The sequence below is a fragment of the Peromyscus maniculatus genome, chromosome 12, assembly GCF_049852395.1.
Source record: "Peromyscus maniculatus bairdii isolate BWxNUB_F1_BW_parent chromosome 12, HU_Pman_BW_mat_3.1, whole genome shotgun sequence".
NCBI lineage: Eukaryota > Metazoa > Chordata > Mammalia > Rodentia > Cricetidae > Peromyscus > Peromyscus maniculatus.
This window is the reverse complement of record NC_134863.1, coordinates 8933882-8946542: the sequence shown is the minus strand read 5'-3', so window position 1 is coordinate 8946542 and position 12661 is coordinate 8933882.

The following is a 12661-nucleotide window of genomic DNA, read 5'->3' as shown; positions in this document are numbered from 1 at the left end:
CCTTTCCTGAAACTCACTCTGTAGCCCAGGCTGGCCTCGAACTCACAGAGATCTGCCTGCCTCTGCCTCCCAAGTGCTGGGATCAAAGGCATGTACCACTACTGCCCAGCTTATTTGTTTAATTTTTAAGATCATATATTAATAATATAAAGCATTTTATAAACCTAAAATGTCCCATAGTCTTGTTTTAAAGTTCCTTAAAGCTGTTCCTTAAATCCAGTCATTTTTATTTAAATTTGCTGTAAAACTCCAAAATTTTCTCTTAAAAAATGTTTAAAATCTCTTAACCGTGTGCTCCTGCAATACATAAATAAATAAATAAATAAATAACTTTTTTTTTTAAACTTCAGGAGGGAAGATACAGGGCACAGCCACAATCTGAATAAGGCAAAACCAAGCTCCAAGAATGCAAACAAATTCAAAGTTCAGTATCTGGGATTCATTCACAATCCTTTGGGCTTCCCTGAGGGGTTAGATCGCCTCTTTGTTCCAGCCCTCAGCAGCATATACACAGCCTGCCCTCTAGATCCCAGCCAGCTCCATTTCATTGTGGCTGGTGCTTCTGGTGACTGTCACATGGCACCGGCATTTCCAAAACTGCTAGGGTCCCCATTGCAACTGGGTTCTCTCTAGGGACTGTAGCCCGGCCACACTGTTGCAAGCCTCAGCTGCTCCCCTTGACACCTTCATGTCTTTAAACATCATCTGGATGATTCTTAAATTGCAAAGTATAGTCGACAGCAGAAGGTACATTCTTGCATATGAAGATGTGGAGGTGCAGCTTTAATACATTTTTTTTTTTGAGACAGAATTTCTTTGTGTAACCATCCTCACTGTCTTGGAACTCACTCTGTGGACCAGGTTGGCCTTGAACTTACAGAGATCTGCCTCTCTGCCTCCCAAGTGCTAAGACTAAAAGTATGCACCACCACTGCCTGGCTTAATACTTTATTAAATAAACATTGTTTTTTAAGTCCTATCTTTCATAAATCTTATTTTCAGGACAGGACAGGAATTATCATACAAAAATCTATCCTAGTCCAAAATATCCTGGAGACCTGCTGTTGTCTCCTTGGTAGGCCTGTGCCATGTGGTCACCTTTAATCCAGATGGTGGTAAGGGCTTGGCACAGACATAGAGGAAACTTGCAGATACGCTTGGGTCTAGAGAAGGGAGAGCCATAACCCAACTCTAGAGCCAGCTTTCCAATAAAGTAGAACAGCATAAGGCAACTTTAATGTTGTCTACACTAAAAAGACATCTGAACTCCTGCTAACCCGAATCCAGTCACCAGAGAGCTCAGAGATAAATTCTGAGCCCTGGCCACTAAAGCAGCCACTCAGTAGTGGCAGTTGGTGGCTGGCAACGACAGAGACAGCAGAAATATCTGACCCATTTCTGTCTCAGCTCATGTTCAAAACAAAACTTACGGTCACACCAGAAAACACAAGACAGTCAAAACTTTCCAACAAAATGGGCAGATGCAACTTCCATGAGAAACAGACAGATAAGACTTTCCAAAAATGAAACAACAAAGCTTTCCAACCAACCAGAACCACGCAGGTGGGAGACAACTGATTGTTGGCTTGATGGGAGAATATTGGGGTCCCATCAAAGCCCCTCCACATCACAGATTGGGATCCTACAGAACAGAACCAGATGACGACTCACCAGGAGGCCTCCATAAATGCTTGCTGCTTTCCTTGGCACAGAAATCCACCCTGACAGCCTGCAAACCAAAGGCTTTGGAGCCTTGGAACATCTCAGGCACATGCCTCCTGAAGTGGTCCCCTCAGCCCCGGAGTTCCAGAGTGAAGGTCTAGCTTTAGAATTTGGGTGGGTGGTCTGAATCTTACTGGGGTCTCCAGAAAATGTTAAACCCACCAGTCAAGAATAAGACTACCACAATCTAAAGCCAAATTTGAAGCAAGCTTTAATTAAATATTGGCCAGGTAGATAGGCTCTGGCCAGGTCCATCTCTGAGTTCCTAGGACAATGGCCCCAAGTCATGTTTTGAGGGGTTTAAAAAGGCAAAGCCTATAATTTACCACATTTTCTATCAGGTCCAATCAGGGCCAAGGGTACATCCTGACTTATTTCCTGCCCATGTACCTCCCGCCCACATGTGATCAAGTGCAGATGGGTCAAACAGGAACTTATTTTTTTATTTTATTTTATTTTTGAGACAGAGTTTCTCTGTGTAGTCTTTGGCTGTCCTGGATCTCACTCTGCAGACCAGGCTGGCCTCAAACTCACAGAGATCCACCTGCCTCTGCCTCCTGAGTGTTAGGATTAAAGGTGTGCGCCACCACTGCCTGGTTTGGGAATTTACTCTTCACTGCTTACAGAGCTCTTAACATGTAAGGTATGTTTTTCCTGTTTTGGTCTCACACAGACTCTATATACCAGATTTAAAGTAAAAAGTTCAGAGTTTTTACATTTTTGAAAATTTTAATGTGTATGAGTGTTTTGCCCACGTGCATGTAAGTGTACCGTGCATGTGAAGTGCCAAGGAGGTCAGAAGAGGGCATCAGATCCCCCCTGAAACTGGAGTGCTGGGAGGTTGTGACCCACCATGTAGATGCTGGGAACTGAACCCCAGTCCTTTGCAAGAGCAGCTGGTGCTCTTAACCACTGAGCCATCTTAGAATTTTGATGAACATATTGCATCATCTCTGTAATTTCTGAAGTGTGGCTTCCTCTGCAACCAAAGGCTGTTCTCAGCGCCAGCAAAACAGCAGCAATAGACCCCTTGGGCCTGCCTGTGCTGTGAAGTCTAGGAGCATTCCCATCCTAAATACTGAGGGTGTAAAGAAACAGCACTCAGGACTGGAGAGATGGAACCTGGTACCTGGAGTTCCCTAACCATTCATTTTTCTCTAGAATAAGTGTGTCTTACCCTTTGAGGGAGGAGCTGTGTTGACAACAGGAAGCACGTTAGATGAATGTCAATGTTAAGCTCTTCTCCAAAAGCCAGTTCTTGCTTCTGGTTACCTTGAGCCCAATCTCCCAAGAAGTCAGTGTTCCTCCCTGATATTTCCTTTGGGGAGAGAAATGTTTTTCACTATTCCCAAACAGTGGCAGTTTGGCTCAGATCAAAAGAGACAGCCAGGCTGATGTCCTACTTCTGCTGGGTAGCAATTGTATGGCTCCCTGTGACAGACTTGAGCTCCTTGTCCAACTGGTGGCTGATGTGGAAAATTACTTCATAAGAACAGTAGGCATCTTACAAGCAAATAATGAAAGTGGGTGTGAGGCTCACTCCTGTATTCTAGCACTCAGTAGGCTAAGACATCACTTTGAGTTTAAGCCCAGCTTGTTCTATAGCATGAGTTCCAGGCCAGCGGACCTAGGCAGAATAATACTCCATCTCAATAAAAAACAAGGAAAAGAGAGAGAGAGAGAGAGAGAGAGAGAGAGAGAGAGAGAGAGAGAGAGAGAGAGAGAGGAGAGAGGAGAGAGGAGAGAGAGAGAGAGAGAGAGAGAGAGAGAGAGAGAGAGAGAGAGAGAGAGAGAGAGAGAGAGAGAGAGAGAGAGAGAGGAGAGAGGAGAGAGGAGAGAGGAGAGAGGAGAGAGGAGAGAATATAATGGAATTACCTATTAGGTTGAACTCTAGGTTGAACTCTAGGAAGTTGTAGCATTCAACAGGGTTACCCTTCAAATACAGAGAGTTTGACAATTTTATCCAAGGCTAGGTGTGGTGGTGCACACTATAATCCCAATGCTTAGGGGAAGAGGCAGACTTTAGGGCAGAGCCTCGGCTTTGAAAACCCAAATGAGTTAGGTTGAGCCACCATCTTCAGAAGTCAGTTAAAGAGACAAGTGAGAAGGAGAGAAATGAATTTATTCAGTGTGGCTACCCTGGGAAGAGGGACAAATCAGGAGGTCCAGTGGCCAGCCATGCCCATCCTCTAGGAAACTGATGAGAGGTGCAGGCTTAAACAGAGGGCAAGAGAGAAAAATTTCTTACAACAAATGATGGGCTTATTTGTTATTGATATTCCTTAGGGTATTTAAAAGGTTTTAATCAGGAGAGATTTATATAGAAAAGTTTAAATGGCTAGATGTTATTGCAGCTGTCTAGCTCTCTGAATACTTTTCTTCTTTCTTGGTTTATAAAAATGTTCCCCCATACAAGGTCATGAATGTCTTTGAAGCTCTTGGAAGACTAACAATGGTTCACCAGGTAGGGTCTCCATGGCCTCCTTGAACAAGAGCGAACAGATGACTCCTCACAGTTACAGGACACTTTGAGAGATGCCTCAGAGTGTCCTAGTTGACTTTGAAGGGCAAGGGCCAAAATATTGTCCCTTAAAGAAAATAATCCTTCTGACCACATCCATGTTTGTCTCCAAGTATGGTTATTGACCACCCAGAAGGCCAGTTACACCAGCCTGTTCCTTCTAACCACCGTGTTTTATTTAGAGAAATGGGCTAAAAACACAACACTTTTAAATACATTTGATGGGACATACATTGTTTTTGTTCTTTTAAGTCAGTTCTTATAATTGTGTATCAAGAAGAGAATAATAACACCATTAATTTAATCTGGGAGTTGGCATCAATGAATTGAACTTTAACCTTAGACATTTTAATATCATATACGCAAAGTTTCATCTTTTAGGTACATAGTTCTCAAGTTTTATTTCATTAGGCAATTGCTCAGACCTTTGCAAATTTCTTAAGATTTCCAGCTTCCTTTTCTATTCTAGAAAAATGTCTAGCCACCGTGATCTTCACATATAAGGCCTTTTCTTACTAAAAATATTTCATTTTTACATTCTCTTAACATTTTCTTCTACTTGCTGGTTTTCTTAATACCACGAGGCATAGAAACATTAACAAATAAATTCACCATCTGTTGTGAGAAACTCCTCTCTAGAAGGGAACTAAGCAATGTCTCTATCCCCTTCTCAGAAGGTCCCGATGACAAACCAAAGTGTGATTTTACCAAAGTTCACCCGGGGGATGGTGAGCAGACAGACAGGAGTATGGCTGATCTCAAAGGAGCCCCACCAGGAAGTCCTCACACCGTGTGCATGACTGCCTTCCATCACTGCGCAGGTACAGCCCTCTCTCCCTGGTCTTCCACAGCCTGCATATTCTAGCTCTTCCCCAAGACGTCAAGACCACATGAAATCAGAGCAGTAAGCCCCGCTTTGGCCATTTCCCATGAGTGAGGATTCGTCTCATCTCGACTGTGGTTTCTCCCCTTTTGGCCCCATTCATAAGCCCTGGTACCGGGTGACCACATGTACTTCACCCTGGCCCCCACTCTCTGTTTGATTAATCATTCAGCAGCCCATGCCATTTAAATTGACCCTCGCTTAATCTCTGGGATGCGGGAGATCAAAAGCCGTTGGATCTCATATTTCTCTACCCTACTCATGAAAAATGCTCCTACCACCACATTGGTCCCACACCCCTTATCTATCGGTCTCCTGCCACCTTGGTGTTAGCATTTAGGCATCTGTACTGGCCTGCCCTTAGGGTCCTGACAGGATAGACCTCAGCTGCAGCCACTAAGAGCACCCCCTGTGTGCATTTGCTATGTTTCCTTATAAAAGGTGGGCTTGCTAACCTTCTGTCTCCTTTCTCTTTCTCTTCCTTGTTCCCAGGGACTGGTCCCTGCCCCTTTCTCTCTCCCCTTCCCCTCAAAAAAACCTCCTATGTAGACCCTGTTGTATGGTGTGACTCCTTCCCACCATTTAAAAAATACAACATTGAATGTTACGAATTTGTAAGCATGAGGGATCCCCAGCTGGACCAGACCAGGGTATCCCATGCATGCAGGGAACCATGCTGGCATGCTGGGCAGATGCAGCGGCTGGTGGGTGACCCACTCCATGTAGGCATGATAGCGGTGTGGTGGTGAACAGTCATTCACGACCCAGACGCTGCATCCACGTGAAAATGGTTTATTATACTAGAGAGATGAAGAAAAAGATAGGAAAGAAGGAGAGAAGAGAGAAAGAGAGAGGCAGAGGGGGAGTTGAAGGTGCATACCTTGTGGGAGGAAAAGTGGACCTCTGCCCTGCCCAGATAAAGATGGTGGTGAGGTCATATGACCTGTCCCCCTTTGACCTTAGCAGAGATGGCATCTGCCTGACCACATGACAGCTCTTATCAAATATGGCGATTGGCCACATGGTCATTTTTTTTTTTAAATCAAGACAAATTGAACAGATAAGGAATAGATAAAGCGAAGCATTTAAAAGTTACTCAGAAACAAGTTAACGTGGTCATCTCCCGAGGCCAGTAGTGGCAGCAGCATCAGCAGAGGGGAGGCGGGCTGTCATGGGGGGAGGAGCTTGGTTCTGAGCAGCGGGCGGAGCAGCTGGTGGGGCATGGCTCAGGGCTGCTCGCCAAGGTCCCGCAGGTGGAACAGGAGGTCCTGACAACGGAGTTAAGCGACAGAGGGAAAAGATTTAAGAGAATCATAGACAAGGAGAGGAATTCGAGGCAAGGGACAGGCCAAGAGAGTGAGCTTTGTCTGGTAGGCATACGTGTTGCAGAAAGGAACCTGGCCACTGGTGATGATGTAATTGCTCAGGAGAGGCTGGAGGAGGAGCATGGGGGATTGGTGATGAGGAAGGGATGGGAGAGGGTAGGCACATTTTTTCATAGTGAGGTATAAGGTCTAGCGGACTGACCTCCAGCATCCTAGAGGGTCATCAAGGGCCAATGAATGGTGCAAGGTAGCCAATGGACCATCATACCAAAGGCTATGGGCCATGGAATTGAGTGGGCACAAGCCATCTCCATATGCAATCACATAGGGATGGGGGCCTAAAGGGCTTAAACCCCAAAAGACACGTGGTGCCAGCGAGCAAAACAAGACGAATCCTCACTTGTGGGAAAATGGCCAGCAGGGAAGGGAGGAACTCTTACTGATAGGGTGGAGTCCCAGTCGGAAAAATGGTGGGTGGTACAAGGTCCCAGAGCTTGTCAGAGTGACAGTGGGCAGGAGAAAGCAGTGGGATTTCTCAATGATGTCATGGGAAAGCTGTGGGATTTGCCTGCCCCATGTTGGGTGCCAATGTTATGAATTTGTAGGTGTGGGGGATCCCCAGCTGGCCAGGCCAGGGTATCCCATGTGTGCAGTGAACCATGCTGGCATGCTGGGCAGATGCAGTGGTGGGCTGGTGGGTGACCCACACCATGCTGCTAACATATTAGAGACTATTAGGGAACACAAGCTAATAATTAGCCATTCATACCTAATAGACAGGCAGTCCCCAAATGCCCAGAGATCTGCAGAATATGGCATTTAAAATGTTTGATTAAAAAGTTTTTCATGATAGAGAGACATGCTGGCTCTTGGCAGCAACTTTATCTCCTCCAAAGGAGATGGATGGGCACAGAAGAACCACCACCTGGAACTTGCTCCAGAGTGGCTGCACCAGCCACTGAGCAAAAACTGCCTTTCTCCTCAACTACTGCCTTTCGCTTTGACTGCTGACGGGGCCTTCTTCAGACCATGGACAACAGGACTCTGGGAAATCCATTGCCTCATTTTTGCCTAGACAAGGTAGGCTGGTTCCTCCAACAGCTCCTATCCCACAACTGTAAGCCTGTTAGGCCTAGACCTGGCAGCTGAAGATGGATGTTGTTGCCCTGAGACCTCTGCCCTCAATGACCATTGAGGACCCTGGGGTGGCTGTCTAGGTAGCCAGCAAGTAAGTTTCTGTCATGTTCAACCACTAACTCAGGTAAAATTTGTCCTTCTCAGATCTGTGATGTTGTTTGATGACCAGGCTTTGTCAGCCCAACAGCAGCAACCAAGGCCTCAGTGGCCTTCTCAGTTCTCTGTGTAAGATTCACAGGCCTCATTCTCTTAGAGCTAATACCAAGTCTAGACACAGTTCACTTTGCTACCAGACTCAAAAAGGGGGATAAACTCACTTTGCAATGACTGCTCTCAGTATCTCCTGGTGAATTAGACAAAAGAAGATACTTTAAGGTTTGTTTATGTGAAGACAGGAATGCTCTCTCACTTCTGTTCGTTTACTTATCCTTCTCAGATCTGATGGTCTTTGATGACCAGGGTCCTAATGGATTTTTCCAATGAACATTTCTCTCTCCCAACCCCAAGGCTATAAGCACCTTGGGAGCTCATTAATACATTTCCTGTTAAAAGTACAGCCTCATTCACAGACTCCATGGTATAGGATAAACTGGTTTTAGATGTAAGTTCAGAAGTTCAGAGATTTAACATTCATACATGCAGTTTTGATAAACTGATAGAGCACTGACTACAGACAGTCTTGGGAGTTCTCAATTTCTGTGGACTTTACTGGTCCTAGCTTTTAGAGACAAGTTAGCATTAGATAAGGTATGGAAGCTCTTGTATAATATTAAAGGAACCAGCCTTAATATTATACATCCCAGGGGCTCAGGAGAGAGAACTACTAACGGCGAGGACTATTATCAGGAAATATAATCTCAGCACACCGAGTTCTATAGTCCACTTGCTTTAATTCCTCTGGCATAACATCCTTTATACACAGTTCAGTTCATGTCTAGCTCCTTTCTTGCCTGATTTCTCTCTATATTTATCTACTGTCCCCTCTAGGTTCTATCTTAATTCCTTCATCTAGTTCTGTCCCTTCTAGGTTCTCATCTATCTAGTTCTTTCCCCTATCAGCTCCTCTCCCGTCTCCTTCTCTCTCATCTGGCTCTTCCTCATCTTCCATCTCGTTCCTCTAGTCCTCTCTTCTAGCCCTTCAATCTAGTTCTTCCCCATCTCAGTTCGTTCCTCTCAAGTTCTTACCCATCTAGTACTTCCATTCTCTTTTCTCTTCTCTCTCTCTCTTCCCCCTTCTGTCCTCTGCTTTACAGTTATATATCTCCCCAAAATCACAATCCTCCCCTCCACCCAGGACACTCAGCCTGAACTTCCTCAGGCAGTGATTGTCCACTATCAGGATCAAATGGAGGGTTGATAAGAATTACAAAGAGGGGCATTAGTTGTTAATTACCATTTGTGACCCAAAGGGGAAGTGACTAATAAATTAACTAAAGGCTAAATATGGGTAATATCTAAGAAGAGGGATCTTATGTGCACAACTATAATCTTAAATGTGTTTGGTAAAGGATGTTAAAAATCTATAAGTTGCTAGGTCAATGGGAGAAAATAAAACTGTCTTCTTTTTTCCTGTGGCTCCTATCTGTCCAAGCTGTCTGCCATTTTTCTGCAGGGTGGGGGAAAGTGTGCTCAGTCTCTAGGCAACCTGTGCACAGCTAGATGCCTCTGGTGATAGTTAAAGGGAGATCTGGAACTGGAGGTAAGGTTTGGGAAAGGAGGAAATTAAGCTTAATTAGCACATCCACCAGGCCTTCTCAAACAGGTAGCCTGGATGCTTAAGTCTGTTCTTAGAGAGTACAAAGGTATCTCTGATAAGGTACTTTCCTCCATCCAGTGATGGACCTGGCCGGATGCTACCAATAATGATAATTACAGGGAGGCTTGAACTGGGAGTTCTGGCTGAGCATAGCTGTTAGCACAGAAGGTTATCTAAATATTCCTAGAAGTGGCTAGGTAAGTAGTTAGAGGTCTATAAAGTTAGTAAGGCTGTAAGAAAGGAGGGGTCTGAGCTAAATTGTGTAAAGCTATTACTTAATGTCTACCTGACCTAGGCGGTGTCCCCTTGTGGAATTTACCTTAAGTCAGGAGACTCGCCTGTGGGTTGTTATCATTGTTAGTCCACCTGGGACTAACAATGGGCGCCCACCTGGGTGGTGTTTCCTGTAGTCCTTGAAAGTGGCCAAGGGAGATATCTGATTCCAGAGAAAGCCTTTCCCTGAGGCTGTTCTCCAAATTACCTGGAATGTGTATGTCCAGAGAGTGCTCAGTCTACACTGTTAGTCCTTCTTAGGGAAAAGTCAATTGGGAAAGCTATGAAGGCACACATGATTTTCATAACAGAATACAGCTGATATATAACAAGCCAAGTAACACCAAAAACTCCTTGGGATTTGGCTTCCTCTGGAGGAATTCCCTGATCCCTCCAGGTAGTGACTTTGCCATAACCAGCTGAGTTCTTATGATATATTCCTGCGGCCCGCAACAGGAAGCCTCCCTCCTCCTCCTCCTTCACCCACTCAACCACTTCCATTCAGTGGGAGGTGTGGGTGAAGAAGCATTTGGTTAACTGCCATCCTGGAGACCTCAGGGATCTGTTTCTTGAGGAAGTGGAGAAGGCAAGTTGCTAGAACAAAATAGATTATTAATATTGGCCCCATGAACGGGGCTACCCACGGGAAGAGTGAAGAGTGACAGAAAGAATGGAATGGAGATGTGACCATTTATCCTGCATAGGTGCCCACTTGAGCCTGGAGAAGTGGTACCAGAACTGATATCCCAGGAGCTTGAGGGGATGATACACCAAATAGGAGGATGATGTGTCCGGGAGTACCTGAGTCATCACATCTGCTGTTTTCCTGAGGTGGGAAGTACCTCTATCCATCCTATAAAGGTGTCAATAAGAGTTATGACAGAGCTTTTTATGAGTTGGCATGTAGGTGAAATCAACCTGCCAGTCCTGACCCAGTTGGTGTCCTCAGAGCTGGTGCAGGGTCTGGAGTACCTGGGAGCCCCCTGCAGGTTGGCCTTGGCACACATCGGGCAAGAGGGGTGCACCTGTATGTAGCTAGAGTTTTCCGCCTTGCCCACAGTCAGGACAAATCTTTGTCACCCACCAGTCCCACAGCCGCTCAGACCCAACCAAGTAAACACAGAGACTTATATTGCTTACAAACTGTATGGCCGTGGCAGGCTTCTTGCTAACTGTTCTTTTATCTTAAATTAATCCATTTCCATAAATCTATACCTTGCCACGTGGCTGGTGGCTTCCCGGCGACTTCACATGCTGCTGGTCATGGCGGCGGCGGCTGCAGCCAGTCCTTCTGCCTTCCTGTCCTTTTATTTCTCCTCTCTGTTAGTCCCGCCTATCCTTCCTGCCTAGCCACAGCCGATCAGGTTTTATTTATTGATCAATCAGAACAACTTGACATACAGACCATCCCCCAGCACAGCCAAGTGCAGACCATCTCAGACACCTGCACTCAGGCCCATGGTCCTAATCATCCTCTATGCGGACCTGCTGGGTAACGCCACAAAGAACCCAAGAAGGGCTCCCACAGGACATACAGAACATCCCACAGCACTTCCGTTTTTCTTTTTTTAAAAAGGAAGGTTTTAACTTTTACACATCTTTAAAGCCAGCTTGGGCCGGGCGGTGGTGGCACATGCCTTTAATCCCAGCACTTGGGAGGCAGAGGCAGGCGGATCTCTGTGAGTTCGAGGCCAGCCTGGGCTACCAAGTGAGCTCCAGGAAAGGCGCAAAACTACACAGAGAAACCCTGTCTCGAAAAACCAAAAAAAAAAAAAAAAGCCAGCTTGGTATATTTGGGAATTTGGGCGTAGCTTCTCTTACTACTTCCTGCTGGAGGGGGGCGCTGTATCTTATGGGGATACAAAGAAAATTTTAGGTTCATGGAGTAGTCCGTGAGACTGTATCATCTGAGCCAGTTGCCTTGAAACGATTCTGGATGTTGGATCATCTGGGCCATGGTGTCATCAGAGACCTTTCAGGGGGTCTTGGCTGGTCAAACCTGATGTATCTTAATCTGGAACAAATCCATAGCCTCTGGCTTTCTGTAGAGACAAAAACAGAGCCTCTTTTCCAAAGCAACATATCCTTACATCTAAATTTTGAAGCCAAGGTACCTTTAAAATATACATTTTGGCATAACTCAACAGCCTTTGCAATCAAATGTTTTTCTTCAGCTACAAATATCAAAGAGAACATAATCCAGATTCTCTGTGTGATAGCCATCTTTATGTGGCTTATTTTTTATATTACTTTTACTTTCTCTTTAAAGACTTTATTTTTTTAAACTTTCTATTTCTTTATATAACTGTCTATGTTCCTTTTCTTCCCTCTTCCAAGCCTATGTACATTTTTACACACATTGTAAAGCATTTAAAGTCTTGTTCCATCTGAATCTGTCTTATTGCAAACTTATTGCTTTAAACTGTAGCCTTCTAAGCCTGAAACGGCTCTGTGGCTGCTGGCTCCTCCCCCTTCAATTTCCCAACTTGGCGGTGGTACGTTTTCCACCAGCTCTGGGAGCCATCAAGTCTCAGAAATAGTGGGTCTACACTTTTATCTAAGCAGCGTGTAGCCCAGAAACCTCTTTTTTTGTTTTGTACTAGCAAAGGCTAAATCCGCCACGCAGCTTAATGTTCCATTTGCAGAGGCCTCATTCCCGCCATACTGCAGGTCAAGCGCACACGCCAGGAACCCGCCAGTAACTCAAACCGGCAGCTGCTGCTCATTTGAGAGAGACAATTAAGAAGCTGTTTTTAGTTCCGTTTTAGAATCTTTTTTCTCAGGTTTTAGGTACAAACTCTTGCCAACATGTTGGGCACCATTTGTTGCTAGAGTTTTCCGCCTTGCCCACAGTCAGGACAAATCTTTGTCACCCACCAGTCCCATAGCCGCTCAGACCCAACCAAGTAAACACAGAGACTTATATTGCTTACAAACTGTATGGCCGTGGCAGGTTTCTTGCTAACTGTTCTTTTATCTTAAATTAATCCATTTCCATAAATCTATACCTTGCCACGTGGCTGGTGGCTTCCCGGCGACTTCAC